Source organism: Macaca fascicularis, chromosome 20 (assembly GCF_037993035.2).
Source record: "Macaca fascicularis isolate 582-1 chromosome 20, T2T-MFA8v1.1".
Classification (NCBI taxonomy): Eukaryota; Metazoa; Chordata; class Mammalia; order Primates; family Cercopithecidae; genus Macaca; species Macaca fascicularis.
The window spans coordinates 73,457,882-73,472,260 of record NC_088394.1 but is presented as its reverse complement, the minus strand read 5'-3'; the positions used below and the strand labels follow the sequence as shown (position 1 = coordinate 73,472,260).

General features: G+C 43.3%; 1 pseudogene; it reads left to right on the top strand.

The window, feature by feature from the left end:
* The first annotated feature begins 10,184 nt into the window (after nucleotides 1-10,184).
* LOC102119975 (prohibitin 1 pseudogene) lies at nucleotides 10,185-11,319 on the top strand (annotated as a pseudogene).
* The last annotated feature ends 3,060 nt before the right edge of the window (nucleotides 11,320-14,379 follow it).

Here is a 14,379-nt window from a genome sequence, read left to right as displayed (position 1 = left end):
GAAAGATGCTCATATTGATGTATTATTATTAATTAGCAAAACATGGGAAAATGTTCCAAATTCTCCAAAACAAGGGGATAGTTAAATGATTGTTGATGGATAAAAATTACATGGCTCTCCTGAGTAACATATGTGCAGAGTTCATTATAATGTAACTAAGTTATTAGGAATTGTTAAATGGAAAATTTAAGAGAAAATGTTTGCATACAATGAAAGTGATTTCAAATGCACATAATAAAGCATAAAGGGTCTGGTGTGGTGGCTCATGCCTGTAATCCCAGCACTTTGGGAGGCCGAGGCATGTGGATCACGTGGGGTCAGGAGTTGGAGACCAGCCTGGCCAACATGGCAAAAACCCATCTCTACTAAAACATACAAAATCAGCTGGGTGTGGTGGCACACGCACCTGTAATCCCAGCTACTTAGGAGGCTTAGGCAGGAGAATTGCTTGAACCTGGGAGGTAGAGGTTGCAGTGAGCCATGATTACACCACTGCGCTTCAGCCTGGGCTACAGGGCAAGACTCTTTATCTTGAGGGGGGAGCTGGGAGTGGGGTGCGGAAAATAGAAAAAGCATAAAGGAAATATATCAGTGTGCTACCAGGAGTTATTTTCAATATTTAATAATCAAAAGAAAAATATGTAGATTTCTACTACCAAAATTCATTTTACGATTTTCATAGTATAAGTGACAGAATCTTCAAACATGCCTAGCAAACCACCAGGGCTAGATAAACAGGAGGTAGTTTCAGTTTGCATTAAGCTAGGCCTGTCCCATCTATGCCTTCCTCATTCAAAGGTGGGGATTTGATTGGAGATAGCCACATTCTGGAGAAAAACAAGACTCACAGAATGAATCTACCTTCTCAGAATTGCAGATCCCAAAACCCAAGAATAAGCTGGGTGTGGTGGCTCACATCTATAATCCCAGCACTTTGGGAGGCTGAGGCAGGCAGATCACCTGAGGTCAGGAGTTCAAGACCAGCCTTGCAAACATGGTGAAACCCCATCTCTACTAAAAATACGAAAAAAAATTACGCAGGCTTGGTGGCACTAGCCTGTAATCCCAGCTACTCACAAGGCTGAGGCAGGAGAATTGCTTGAACCCGGGAGGTGGAGGTTGCAGTGAGCTGAGATTGAACGAGTGCACTTCAGCCTGGACAACAGAGTGAGACTCCGTCTCAAAAAAACAAACAAAAAAACCCAAGAATATATCCATGGGGGAAAAATAACACTTCATTCAGAACAAAAGAAAATCAAAGCCACCATAACTTTTTCTTTTCTTTCTACCTTCTCTATGTTGAGAAAGTAGGAGGGAGAGTTGATTCCAGCATTGTCCCTGACACTTGCTCACTATGTGAGCCTGGTCAAAAGTCTCCACTCTCTGGGCCTCAGTGTTCCCATCTGTAAAATGTATTGGAGTCAACTCTGAACAGCAGGAGATGGGACACAAGCCATCTGCTTTTAAGAAGGAAATTTCTTAAGGATAAACAAGAGACCACAAAAATCCATGTATGTTTGTGTTTATTCCACTGTAATATAACAACTTCCAAGAAAATTTGCACAGCAGTAGGATGCAAGGTAATCAATTGTTGGCATGGAGTGGAGACTGTGGCAACTCCTGTTTCAGAAAACGGAATATTTAATTGATCTCCATGGCCCTTTCCAGTCTTAGCACCCTTGCATCTCTGGGATTTGAGTTCCCATTTATATCCTTCTAAGATGGGCATCCAAAGCCCAGAATTACCTCAGCATCTGTTGTGCATGCAAGAAAATAGTTGAAGCTTCTCTCCTTCTCTAGGCCAAGATCTTGGTGAAGTGTCTTGTGCATTTCATACAAAGCATATGGTATTTTCTCAACTATCAAGAATTTGTGAGAAAATCTAGTATCTATTAATACATGTGCAACCCCATTATCTTTCTGAGACAGAGTCTTTGTCACCCAGGCTGGAGTGCAGCGGCATGATCTTGGCTCACTGCAACCTTCCCCTCCTGGGTTCGGGTGACTCTTAAGCCTCACTCTCCTGAATAGCTGGGACTACAGGCATGTACCCCCTCACCCAGCTAATTTTTATATTTTTTTAGTAGAGATGAGGATTTTTTGTGTTAGGTTGATCTTGAACTCCTGACCTCAAGTGATTTGCTTGCCTTGGGCTCCCAAAATGCTGGGGTTACACGCGTGAGCCGCCATGCCCGGCCCAATCCCATTCTCTATCAACCCCAAACTTAGGGCCCATTTAAGACTTTTACAGCACTAAGAAAGATGTTAACACTACTACCGCTTAATATAATAAGAATACACAATAATGTTAATAACAGCAGTTAGTGATACACTACTCATAATGTTAACAATACTAACTGAATCTGTTAAAGATTTTTAGATGCAAGCCACTTCTCTGAGTAATTATCAAAGAGAAATTTGGTAGAAACATGTAGTTGCTTGTAGGATTGAAGGAAGAATGGGACAATCAGATGGTAGCAAAGACAGGAATCAGGGCTTTTTATGGGATGAGATAGGAAAAAGAAATAGCTTCTTTGGGATGACACTATTAATGTGAATCATCTCCATCCACACAATTCAGCCTAGATTGTCAGGAGAAAGAGCAGATAATTCTGTTTGAATTTTCAGATGCATTACCCATGAGAAAAATTTCTACCTTTTTTGAATGTTTGTGTGATGACCTACATGAAGACCTGAGCTAACACTTTGTTGACTTATTCCAAACTCCAGCACAGACTTTCAAAGAAGTATTACTATGTCTTTTCTACAGATAAAGCCCTTGTGGCTCAGAGAGGTTTAGTAACTTGCACACAGTCACACAGCACAGTTGCTGAGACTCTAATCTGGGTCTTTCTGTGTCCAGTCAGCCATCCAGGCTGCTCTCCATGGTTCTTGCTCATCAGAAAATGAACCTCTCATGGTCCAAACCCTACCTCGTTAATTCACAGAGCATCTTCAAAGTAATTGGATTTTCTTTCTCCTATATTTTACAAAGTTTGATGACCTGAATCAAAAGGGAAAAATTCATTGTGACAGCAAATCTCTCTGCATGGCTACCAACTTGCTCTGTTGCAATTCAACATTTATGCCTTTTCTTTCTAGAAACAGTCCAGCATTATAGTAGATACTCATCTATTTGCACAATGTTTGATTCCCTACAAGAATCTATGCTCCAAAAGAACAAGGGCTTTGTCTCCCAATTTCTAAAAGAGGCTCTTGATAAATATTTCTTGAAGGAATGGATGCAGCTGCCAGAAGCAAACCAGGTCGCAGATTTCACTCCTTCCCTGTCCAGTAACCGATTTGAGATGTGTTCTCCAAACCAGCAATTCCTCCTACTTCCCTATTTTTGGTAATTCCTCGTCTGCATCCTCACCAACATCTGTTGGGTTTTTTTTTTTTTTGACTTTTTAATATTAGCCATTTTGATTGAGGTGAGATGGTATCTCATTGTGGTTTTAATGTGCATTTATCTGATGATTAGTGATGTTGAACACTTTTTCATATCTTCGTTGGCTGCTTGTATGTTGTCTTTTGAGAAATGTCTGTTTCTATCTTTTGCCCACTTAAAAAATACACTTTTTATTGGAATGGTTTTAGATTTACAGAAGAGTTGCAAAGATGCTAGAGGGTGTCCTTACTTTCTACATTGCTCCCCCCATAGCTAACATTGAATGTATCTGTTAGTTTCTGCAACCTGAAACACTCATAGTGGTATATTTGTCAAAATGAAGAAACTGGCATGGGTACAGTACTGGTAACTACATTTCCGGCTTAACTAGTTTTCCTGTTAATGTTGTCTTTCCATTCCAGGATCCAATCCAGGGTGCCATATTGCATTGAGTCATCATGCCTTTCTAGTCTCCTTTAATCTGTGACAATTTCTCAGTCTTTCCTTGTTTTTTATGACCTTGACAGTCTTAAGGAGTGCACACTGGGGATCCTGTAGGATGTCCTCATTTCCCCAAGTGATTTTGACACTGCACCAGACTTTAGCTACTTGAGGACAGGTCCACATCTGCATTGTCACCACTACATACCACACATTCCATGCATGCCTGGTCCAGAGCAGGAGCTCAGTGAACACGTGCTGGGATAAATGTGATTCCTGTCTCACTAACCTGAGTGGACCTGCAGCAGGAGCCAGGCCTGGCTCATCCCTGCATTCCACACCATGCCTGCCTGACCCGTGCAAAGTCTATTACAAGAACTCTCACCCTCCAATGGGGCTGAATGCGTTTGACTCAAGTGGGATTTACAGACAGAAATCACCACATAATTGCAAACAAGAACTCTAATTGCCATCATCTGACCACTTTTTGACATCTCTCTTTCCGTTCGTTCATAGATGTGTTGCCCAGTCAGATAAAATGAAACAAAGACAAAGGGGGCTGCTGGTGTTCCCACCAGAGCCGGGAAGACAGGCTCTTGCTCTAGGCATGTTTATAAATTTAAAAATATTTCAGATGCTTTTGCGATACTGCTTATTCTGGTTCAGTGCTCAGGGGGAATGCGTGAGGGGGGACGGTCTTCCATCTCGTGGGACTGCAGGATTACGGGGGCACTTCACTCTGCCAGAGGGGAAACGCGGCGGCACTGTGGAAAGGACTCAATTCAAACATTAACCGAACACAGCAACATTAGAGTGTTTTTTGAGTATGGTCTAGTGGTTCTTTGTGCTGTATTAAGTACATTCCACACATGAATATCTAATACTGACACTATTCTAAAAAGCAGATAATTTTGGTTCTTCTTGACTAATGAATAGCAAATGATGAAAGGATAGTGGCTTGAGAGGCCACAGAGGATGCTCAAGAGGGATCACAAGGCTCAAAGTGACAAAGCTGGGGTTGGAACTTGCATTTCTACGCTGCTCAAGCCACCACGTTTTCCAGCACTTTTTAGAGACCTCAAAAACAGCCTTTCTATGTATATAGGCATGCATGCATTTATCTCTCATTGATCATTTTTATTTTTAAATAAACACTTTTTAATATAAATATTTTTGTTATTAAATATATTTCATAAGCAGCGTGATTTAGTGCAGGATTCCTCAAAATGTGGTCCATGAGACAACTGCATCAAAACTCCGTGAGGAGCTTGTCAAAAACATCAATTCCTAGACTCCAGATCTTCTGAAACAACTCTGGGGGTGGGGCCAGAGCTTTAAAAACAAGCTCTGTGGTTGATGCAAATTCTTACTGAAGTTTGAGAACTTCTGTTGTAGGGAGGTATGCAGGACTTGGAATCAGAGGGCTTGTCTAGTGTCAGTTCCGGGATGTTCTAGCTGGTTAATCTTCAGCAAATCAAAGCCTCAGCTGTAAAATGGGTAGCTTCTCACTTCACATGGTTGCTGTTAGGATAATAAGAAAATACAGCAGGCAGCCTGCTATCCCTGAGAAATCGGGCAACTTGCAGTTCTAAACATATAGGAGAAGGAAGTCCATGTCAGAGTGTCCTGAGGCTGGGAATGGCGGCTGAGATGGAAGGATTGCTTGAGCCCTGGAGTTTGAGAGCAGCCCGGGCAACATAGTGAGACCCATTTCTACACAAAATTAAAAAACAAGAAAATAGCTAGGTAGACCTGTCTCTACACGAAACAAAAAAAGAAAATTAGCTATGCATGGTGGTGCATGCCTGTAGTCCTAGCTACTTGGGAGGCTGAGGTGGAAGGATTGCTTGAACCCAGGACATCGAGGCTGCAGTGAGCCATAACCAGCCTGGGCAACAGAGTGAGACCCTGTCTGATAAAGAATATCATAATACTGTCATGTTGCACTTTTCTCATCAGGTGACAAGGTTTTGATGTGACTTTATGCAACCACACATAGTACCATGGAATTGAAATACATCCTCAAGGCTTTTGTGCTAAGTAAAAAAAAATCGAGATGAAAACAGAAAAGCTAGGAGGAGTGGTGATGGTTGACAGCATAGGCTCTAAATCTGGGTTTCTCGGCCTCGGCACTATTGATACTTAGAGTCCAGTAATTCTGTGTTATGGTGGGGTCTGTCCTGAGTGTGGCAGGTTGTATAGCAGCATCCCTGGCCTCCATCCACTAGATGCCAGGAACACCTCCTTCCCAGTTGTGACAACCAAAAATGTGTCTAGGCATTGCCAGATGTTCCCCGGTGGAAGAACTGGTCCTGGTTAAGAACTGCTGCTCTTAAGGAAGATGAATGGGTTCAGTTCCTGGCTTTACCATTGATTGTCAGTGTGAACTTGGGAAGCATATTTAACCCCCAAAGCCTCGGTTTTCTTAGGTATGAAATGGAGAAGGGGCTGGGCACGGTGGCTCTCGCCTGTTATATCAGTACTTTGAGAGGCCGAGACAGGAGGATCACGAAGTCAGGAGATCGAGACCATCCTGGTCAACATGGTGAAACCCTTTCTCTACTAAAAATACAAAAAAAATTAGCCAGGTGTGGTGGCGGGTGCCTGTAGTCCCAGCTACTCAGGAGGCTGAGGCAGGAGAATGGCATGAACCCGGGAGGCGGAGCTTGCACTGAGCTGAGATGGTGCCTGCACTCCAGCCTGGGGGACAGAGTGAGACTCCATCTCCAAAACAACAACAACAACAACAACAAAATGGAGAAGGATAATATTCTAAGTCCCTACCCTACTGAGTTGTCATTAGGATTACATGAGAAAACACACCTCAAAAGTGTAGCAAAATTCTTGGCTGTATGCTGTGTGTTATGTGTGTGTGTCTGCATGTGTGTGTGGTTTAATACATCCTGAAGCTTTGTCTGACTTTAAAGCTTTGAAAAACACACTCCTCCTTTTCCTCCTTTTCGCAGAAAGAGTTATTCAAAATGTGACAATTCTTCAGGTCAGAAGTGAACTGAGAATGTTATTATTAAGATGTGGGCACTGAAATTGAGCTGAATCAGATAATTTTACCCTAAAGCCAGCTAACTGTTGACACCTGACGTTCTATAGAATACAACCACAGAGATTTAAATGAATTAAATTAAACCAGACTCTGAAAGAAAATCAAAATATGCTGAGACTAGGTTTCAGATCCCGAAGCATCTCTTACGGGGTGCTCATGAAACTCTCTACAGTAGCTTTCGTGACCCACCTGCGCAGACACCACTAATGTCTCGGCTTTTCTTCAAGCTGGAGTGAAAATCATTCATTTCTTCTCAATGTGAATTTGCTGGTTGGACCCATAGTCAGGGTTGAGACTGAGGAGGTGTTTGGTTTAGCTCTCCCCTGGTCTGGCTGCTTGAACACAATCTGTAGACGGCTGATCTTTCAAGAGCATTGTAGGTTTTTAACATTTGGGATAAATTAACCAGTTTGACAAAAGCAAAACAGTTCCCCTCTTAAGATGAAGTGCTCCTTAAGTGCCTATACAATTTCCAGCCCAGGTTGGATGTGTCTCCTCCCCTGTCTGCTCTGAAGGGGCACTGGAACCCAACGTGTGAGCAAAATAATGAGACGCAGTGGTGCTCCTGTGGGCCGGGCTCTGCAGAGCTGAGTGACGAGTCCATGATAACAATCTCAGTGGAGCCTGAACTTGGCCTGAACCCGGCGCTTTCCGCCTTCCTCGCCCTTACTTGGGATGCCTTTGGTGTCCCCTTCTCCAGCCTCCGCACTACCAAGCATTTAAATACTTTCTCTTTTATTATTTCTCCTTCAACAATAACCATAATATATGACTTGAGACTTTCCTGGCATGGGCCCAGTTTTCATGAATACTAATCAGTCACCCAAATCCTTTCTTTCAGAATCTCTCTCCTGTGTTCAGGGAATGTTGCATCTTGCCTGCAGCGGGAATGAACGTTATAAGAAATCGGGTTGATGAATGCCTGCTTCCCTCAAACTAGAGTGGCTTCCCATAGTGGCAGGGCCATCTGCCAGTCACCTACCCTTTGATTAAATACTTCCAAACATGGGAAGCTTACTACCTTATAAGGTGATGTGTTCCATTCCCTTGGGGGACAGCATCTGCTGCTGTTCTCTGCCGTGGCAGCCTGGTGGTGTCCTTTCTAACATGTATCAGCATCCACAACTATTTATTTGTTCATTCGTTGACAATCTGGGCTCCCCCTCCCTGCAATAGTTGTAAGCTCCATGAAGACAGAGAACTTCTTGATCTGCTGTGCATTTGGATCTCCTGTTGTTCTCTTTGAATATGAGTTGAACTGAAAGATGAATAAGTGAATGAAATAGTTTACTTTCTGAGTCAGATCTCCTGGTGGGCAGAATTTATGTCTATTTTACCCCCAGCATTTAGCATGGGGCTAAGACAGAGTTAATACTATGATGTGGTAGAAAGAACACAGATTTGAGGTCAGACCTGTGTTTAAAAATTCCACCTATTCCATGTGCAAGGGGCTTAGGTAATTAGTATTTCTGAGTTGCAACTGCTTCAATCTGTAAAATAAATGTAACTATAGCACAGTACTCGATTCACATGTTGTGAAGGTTAAAAGATTTTTCTAAAGTACTTAGCAGTGCCTGGCACATAGTAGGTGTTCAACAAATATGATTTCAGTTGCATCGAGAAGGCCAGATGATTCTTACTAGCATGACCAGAAAAGACGAGGGTAGAGGTATGGTTCATCTGTTTGTCTCCTCCAAGCCTGCCTCTGTGTCTTTCCAGAGGTGAGAAAAATGAAATGACCTGTTAATTTGTTCTTGGAAGCCACTTTGGTGTATCAAGTGTCTCCAGAAGAGCATCCACAGATGAGGTGGCTTCGATACAGGAGACCCTTGTGCTTTGGTCAATGGCCCCCGTGTAGTTTGTAGAATAATTGATTTCAAATGTGCATTTATTTTTCTTTCCCTCCAACTTGTGGCTGCCTGGATTTTAAAACTGTTTATTCCCCCAAGTGTGCCTGGATGTTGGATATCATACAGATGCAACCTCTCTCTCCCCTCTCTTCCTCCCTTCCTCCCGCCCTCTCCCTGTCTTCCTCCCGCCCTCTCCCTCTCAGATTTGTCTGTCACTGTCCTAAATTAGGAACAAATCAAAATCAGTTTAAATCTCCCAACTTAATAAACACCAGATCCCCCAAATGTCAGAGAGTCTAGTCTTTTGCAAAGTCTTTAACTTGTGGCTCATACTTGAGACTAAGGAAAAAAGTGGTAAATGACATGAAATAAAGAGGGGGATGTTATAGGAACAGATGGGTTACTCACTAGGCCAAGAATGTGAGGACAAGTGGTCTGGAGCCAATCTCTACCACACGGCTGGACCATGTACAAGCCTTCTCGTCTCTGAGGACTCTGCCAGGGGTCTTGAGTTCTGATTAGGACAGCCTAGACTTCTGCGTTATCGTGAGTGGTTAGCTGTGCAGCAACAGGAATTGACTTCACTAAGATGTTTCCAAGTCATAACAGAATGTCAGCTTTTCAGGGCCCAAGAAAACCTCATCTGTGTCTTCATTTTGCAAAACTACTTAGCAATTTGACCATGATTTGTATCATATCCAAATGACACTTCTTTTTTTTTTTTTTTTTTTTTTTGTACTTGGTTTTATTCATGGAAAGACCTTTTAAAGTATGAGGGTTAGGGGAAAGGACATTGGATTGGGAGTTGATTCTAGGTCTGGATTATCCATAAACTTTTTATGGATCTTAAATCACTTAGTGCTTCTGAACCTTCCTTTCTTCGTCTGTGCTCTGAGGAAGGCCTCAGGTGAGCTGCTTAAAATTATGGTCTGTGTAACATTGGGAGGTTTCTTTACCCTCCAGCTGCACCCCACCCAGATCTATTTCACCATGATCAGATGGTGAACAGTTATCCATCTGTAACCCCTGGCACCTGCTGAATATGAGACTTTATGTGGCAAAGCAGACTTTGTAAATGCAGTTAAGAATTTTGACATGGGGAGATAAGCCTGGGTTATCCAGGTGCTTTTGGTGTAATTGCTCCTTATAATAGAGAGGGAGAGAGTCAGGGTGAGAGAAGGAGACATGATTGAGGAAGGAGGGTGAAAGATTACAGGTATACATATGTAACAAACCTGCACGTTATCCACATGTACCCTAGAACTTAAAGTATAATAAAAATAAATAAATAAAATAAAAAAATAAAAATAAATAAATAAATAAAAGAAAAACAGATATGATTCCACATATAATGGAAAAATCTATGTATATATGCATGCTTAAGAATGTGTGTGTATGTGTATGGAAATCTGTAGGAAAAGGTTTGGAAGTATGTGTGGCTGGGGAATTCATGTGGAGGTCAGAGTGGAAGCAGGTGTGAGAGGGTCCAGCAGAAGAAAACATGGCCGCCAAAGTGTTTGAGTCCGTCGGCGAGTTTGGCCTGGCCTTAGTTGTTGTAGGAGGCATGTTGAACTCTGCCTTACATAATGTGAATACTGGTCACATAGCCGTCATCTTTGACCGATTCTGTGGAGTACAGGACATTGTGGTAGGGGAAGGGACTCACTTTCTTATCCCATGGGTACAGAAACCAATTACCTTTGACTGCTGTTCTAGACCACCTAACGTGCCAGTCATCACTGGTAGCAAAGACTTACAGAATGTCAGCATCACACTGCGCATCCTCTTCCGGCCTGTCGCTAGCCAGCTTCCTTGCATCTTCACCAGCATCAGAGAGGACTATGATGAACGTGTGCTGCCATCCATTGTTACCAAGATCTTCAAGTCAGTGGTGTCTCGCTTTGATGCTGGAGAACTAATCACCCACAGAGAGCTGCTCTCCAGGCAGGTGAGTGACAAGTTTACGGAGCCAGCAGCCACCTTTGGGCTCATCCTGGACGATGTGTCCTTGACACATCCGATCTTCCAGAAGGACTTCACAGAAGCAGTGGAAACCAAAGAAGGGGCTCAGCAGGAAGCAGAGAGGGCCAGATTTGTGGTGGAAAAGGCTGAGCAGCAGAAAATGGCAACCATCATCTCTGCTGAGGGTGACTCCATGGCAGCCAAGCTGATCCCCAACTCACTGGCCACCGCAGGGGACCACCTGATCGAGCTGAGCAAGCTGGAAGCTGCGGAGGACATCGCGTACCAGCTCTCACGCTCTGGGAACATTATCTACCTGCCTCCTCCAGCTGCCCCAGTGAGGGCCCACCCTGCCTGTACCTCTGCGGGGACTAGGCCACAGCCTTGATGATTCTTAACACCACCTTCCTTCTGCCCCTATCCCAGAAATCACTGTGAAATTTCATCATTGGCTTAAAGCGAAGGAAATAAAGGTAAAATCACTTTACATCTCTTAAAAAAAAAAAAAAAAAAAAAGACAGTGGGAAAAAGGGTCATGAGCCCAGGAATACAAGTGGCCTCTAGATACTGGGAAAGGGAAAAAAACAGATTCTTCTTTAGAGACTCCAGAAGGAATGCAGACCTGCTGACACCTTGATTTTAGGACTTCTAATCTCCAAATAATACATTTGTGTTGTTATCAGCCACTAAGTTTGTAGTATTTGTTACCTAGGAAGCAAGTATACCCACCTGTATTTGATTTACAGATTGAGATTTATTTTTTTATGTATGTATTTATTTATTTTTAACCTAAGATTTCATTTGAGGAAGGATTTCAGTGGTCGAAAATGTTTGAGAACAGATCCCTAAGTTCATTTCAGTTTGAAATGACTGTGATTGGCCAGGCGCAGTGGCTCATGCCTGTAATCCCAGCACTTTGGGAGCTGAGGCGGATGGATCACCGGAGGTCAGGAATTTGAGAACAGCCTGGCCAACAAGGTGAAACCCTGTCTCTACTAAAATACAAAAATATTAGCCAGGCATGGTGGTGGGTCCTGTAATCCCAGCTACTCGGGTGGCTGAGGCAGGAGAATCACTTAAACCCAGGAGGCAGAGGTTGCAGTGAGCCAAGATTGCGCCACTGCACTCCAGTCTGGGCGACAAAAGTGAGACTCTGTCTCAACAACAAAGAAAGGGAATGACTGTGATCTTCTTAGTATCAAAAGACAACTCCGGGCACAAAGAATGTGAATGCTTGCAGCCTTCGTAGGGAATGGCACGGCATTCTCCAGTAGTCAAACCTGCCTTGTCATATCCTCCTCCATCATCTAGCAAGCTCTTTACGAGCCTGCAGGCTCCAGGGAAGCAGCGCCACTCTTTTTTGTTCACTACAGGCGGGGCCTATTGTAGATGCTCAGTAACTATTCTTGGAATAAGGATAAATAAATGAGTAAAGGGCCACTGGCCCTGGTAGAAATGAAAATGGCATGGCCACTGTGGAAGACGGTTTGGCAGATTCTAACAAAACTATGCATTGTCTCACCATGCATTCCAGCTATCCAGCTCTTTGGTATTTGCCTAATTGAGTTGAAAACTTACATCCACACAACCAACGTTTGTAACAGCTTTATTCGTAATTGCCAAAACTTGGAAGCAACCAAGAGGTCCTTCAGTAGATGAATGGATACATAGGCTTTGGTACATCCAGACAACGGAATAATACTCAGCACTAAAAGGAAATCAGCTATCGAGCCATGAAAGTATAAGTGAAAACCTTAAATATGGATACTAAGTGAAATAAACCAACTGGAAAAGGCCATATACTGTATGGTTTCAACTATTCTGGAAAAACCAAAACCGTGGAGATAGTAAAAATATTGCTGGGTGCGGTGGCTCACACCTGTAATCCCAGCACTTTGGGAGACCGAGGTGGGTGTATCACGAGGTCAAGAGACCGAAACCATCCTGGCCAACATGGTGAAACTCTGTCTCTACTATAAATACAAAAATTAGCCAGGCATGGTGGCATACGCCTGTAGTCCCAGCTACTCTGGAGGCTGAGGCAGGAGAGTCGCTTGAACCCAGGAGGCAGAGGTTGTAGTGAGCCGAGATCACACCACTGCACTCCAGCCTGGCAACAGAGCGAGACTCCATTAAAAAAAAAAAAATTAGTGGTTGCCAGGAGTTAGACGGGGCGACTAGATGGAGCACGGAGGATTTTTAGGGCAGTAAAACTCTTCTATATGATACTACAGTAGCGAATACATGGCATTGTACATTTGTCCAAACACATAGACTGTGCAACACCAAGAGGGAAGCCTAATGTAAACTGTGGGCTTTGGGTGACCGTGATGTGTCAATGCGGATTCATCAATTGTAACTCATGTATCACTGTGGTTGGGGATATTGATAGGAAGGTTGTATGTGTGGGAAGGTATATGGGAAATCTCTACTTCCTGTTCCATTTTGCTATGAATCTGAAAGTGCTTTAAAAAAAGTATATAAAAATTTTCAAAGACCACTGGTCTAGCTGCAGTTTTTCTACGTAGGCTATGCTTTGCAAAGATTACCCTAAAAGGAAATTCTCTTCCCAATTCTCTTGCCTCTCTGAGCAACTCCTCCTCCTCTCCCCCCTCCTCCCCCCCCTCCCCCCTCCTCCCCCTCCCTCTCCCACCTCCTCCTCCCCTCCCTGCTTCTCCCTCCCCCACCTCACCTCCTCCTTCCTCCTTTTTTTGTATTTTTAGTAGAGATGGGGTTTTGCCATGTTGCCCAGGCTGGTCTCGAACTCCTGACCTCAAGCAATCCACCCACCTCGGCCTCCCAAAGTGCTGGGATTACAGGCATGAGCCACCGAGCCCGGCCAACTCCTTCTTCTTATCAAGATTTTTCTATCTTTCTCTCTTCTACCACCTCGCCTGTGCTGTGCGTCGTATCTATTATCTCCAATACCCCCTGAGCTAACCTCAACTCTGGCACTAATCCCTGCTGCCCTGTCATTGTCAACACTTATTCATGTGACCTATTGGGCTGTGAGTCCCTGGGGGGGCTACACATGTCCTTTATTTTTGCATTCCTAAGGTTTAACATGGTTCCTGTCTCACACACACACCCGGCAGGGTTCAGTACATATTTATTGGCCAAATGATTGAGATTTAAAGACCTGCAAGTATTTTGCAGTGTCTGGTCCAGCTTTGCCAAAACTTTCCTCTCTTTTCTCTCCCAAATGTCCAATTCTCTTCTATAATTATTTCCCTCCCATTTCTTTCCTTATTTCAGTTGTATCTGTGTCAGATTGTCTTCTCTTGCAGTCCTGAGGTGAAAAGTACTGATTTCTGTTCTAAACCAAGACATTCTCCAACTTTCCAGAGTCCTGAAAACATTAATGTGGGTATTTCAAAAAGTATGTATGGTAAATGTGTTAGGCTCGGTATTTAAATTAATATTCACAGCTTTCCTCACCAGCGCTGGGCTTTCACAGTTTCCTTTTTATTTTTATGAATTGCATTTGCAAACTGTAAGATTATCAAATTCTTCTTGAATATGGTATAAATACATGAATATGTAATAAAGACATGCAAGTTCCCTCTTTGTAGTGAGTGAGTGGGGGCAAACTGAGAATATAATGCCATAGAATAATTCAAGAAGTTGGCAGATTCTGACAAAGGGGGAAATCCCACTTGTAAAAGTCAGTGGGA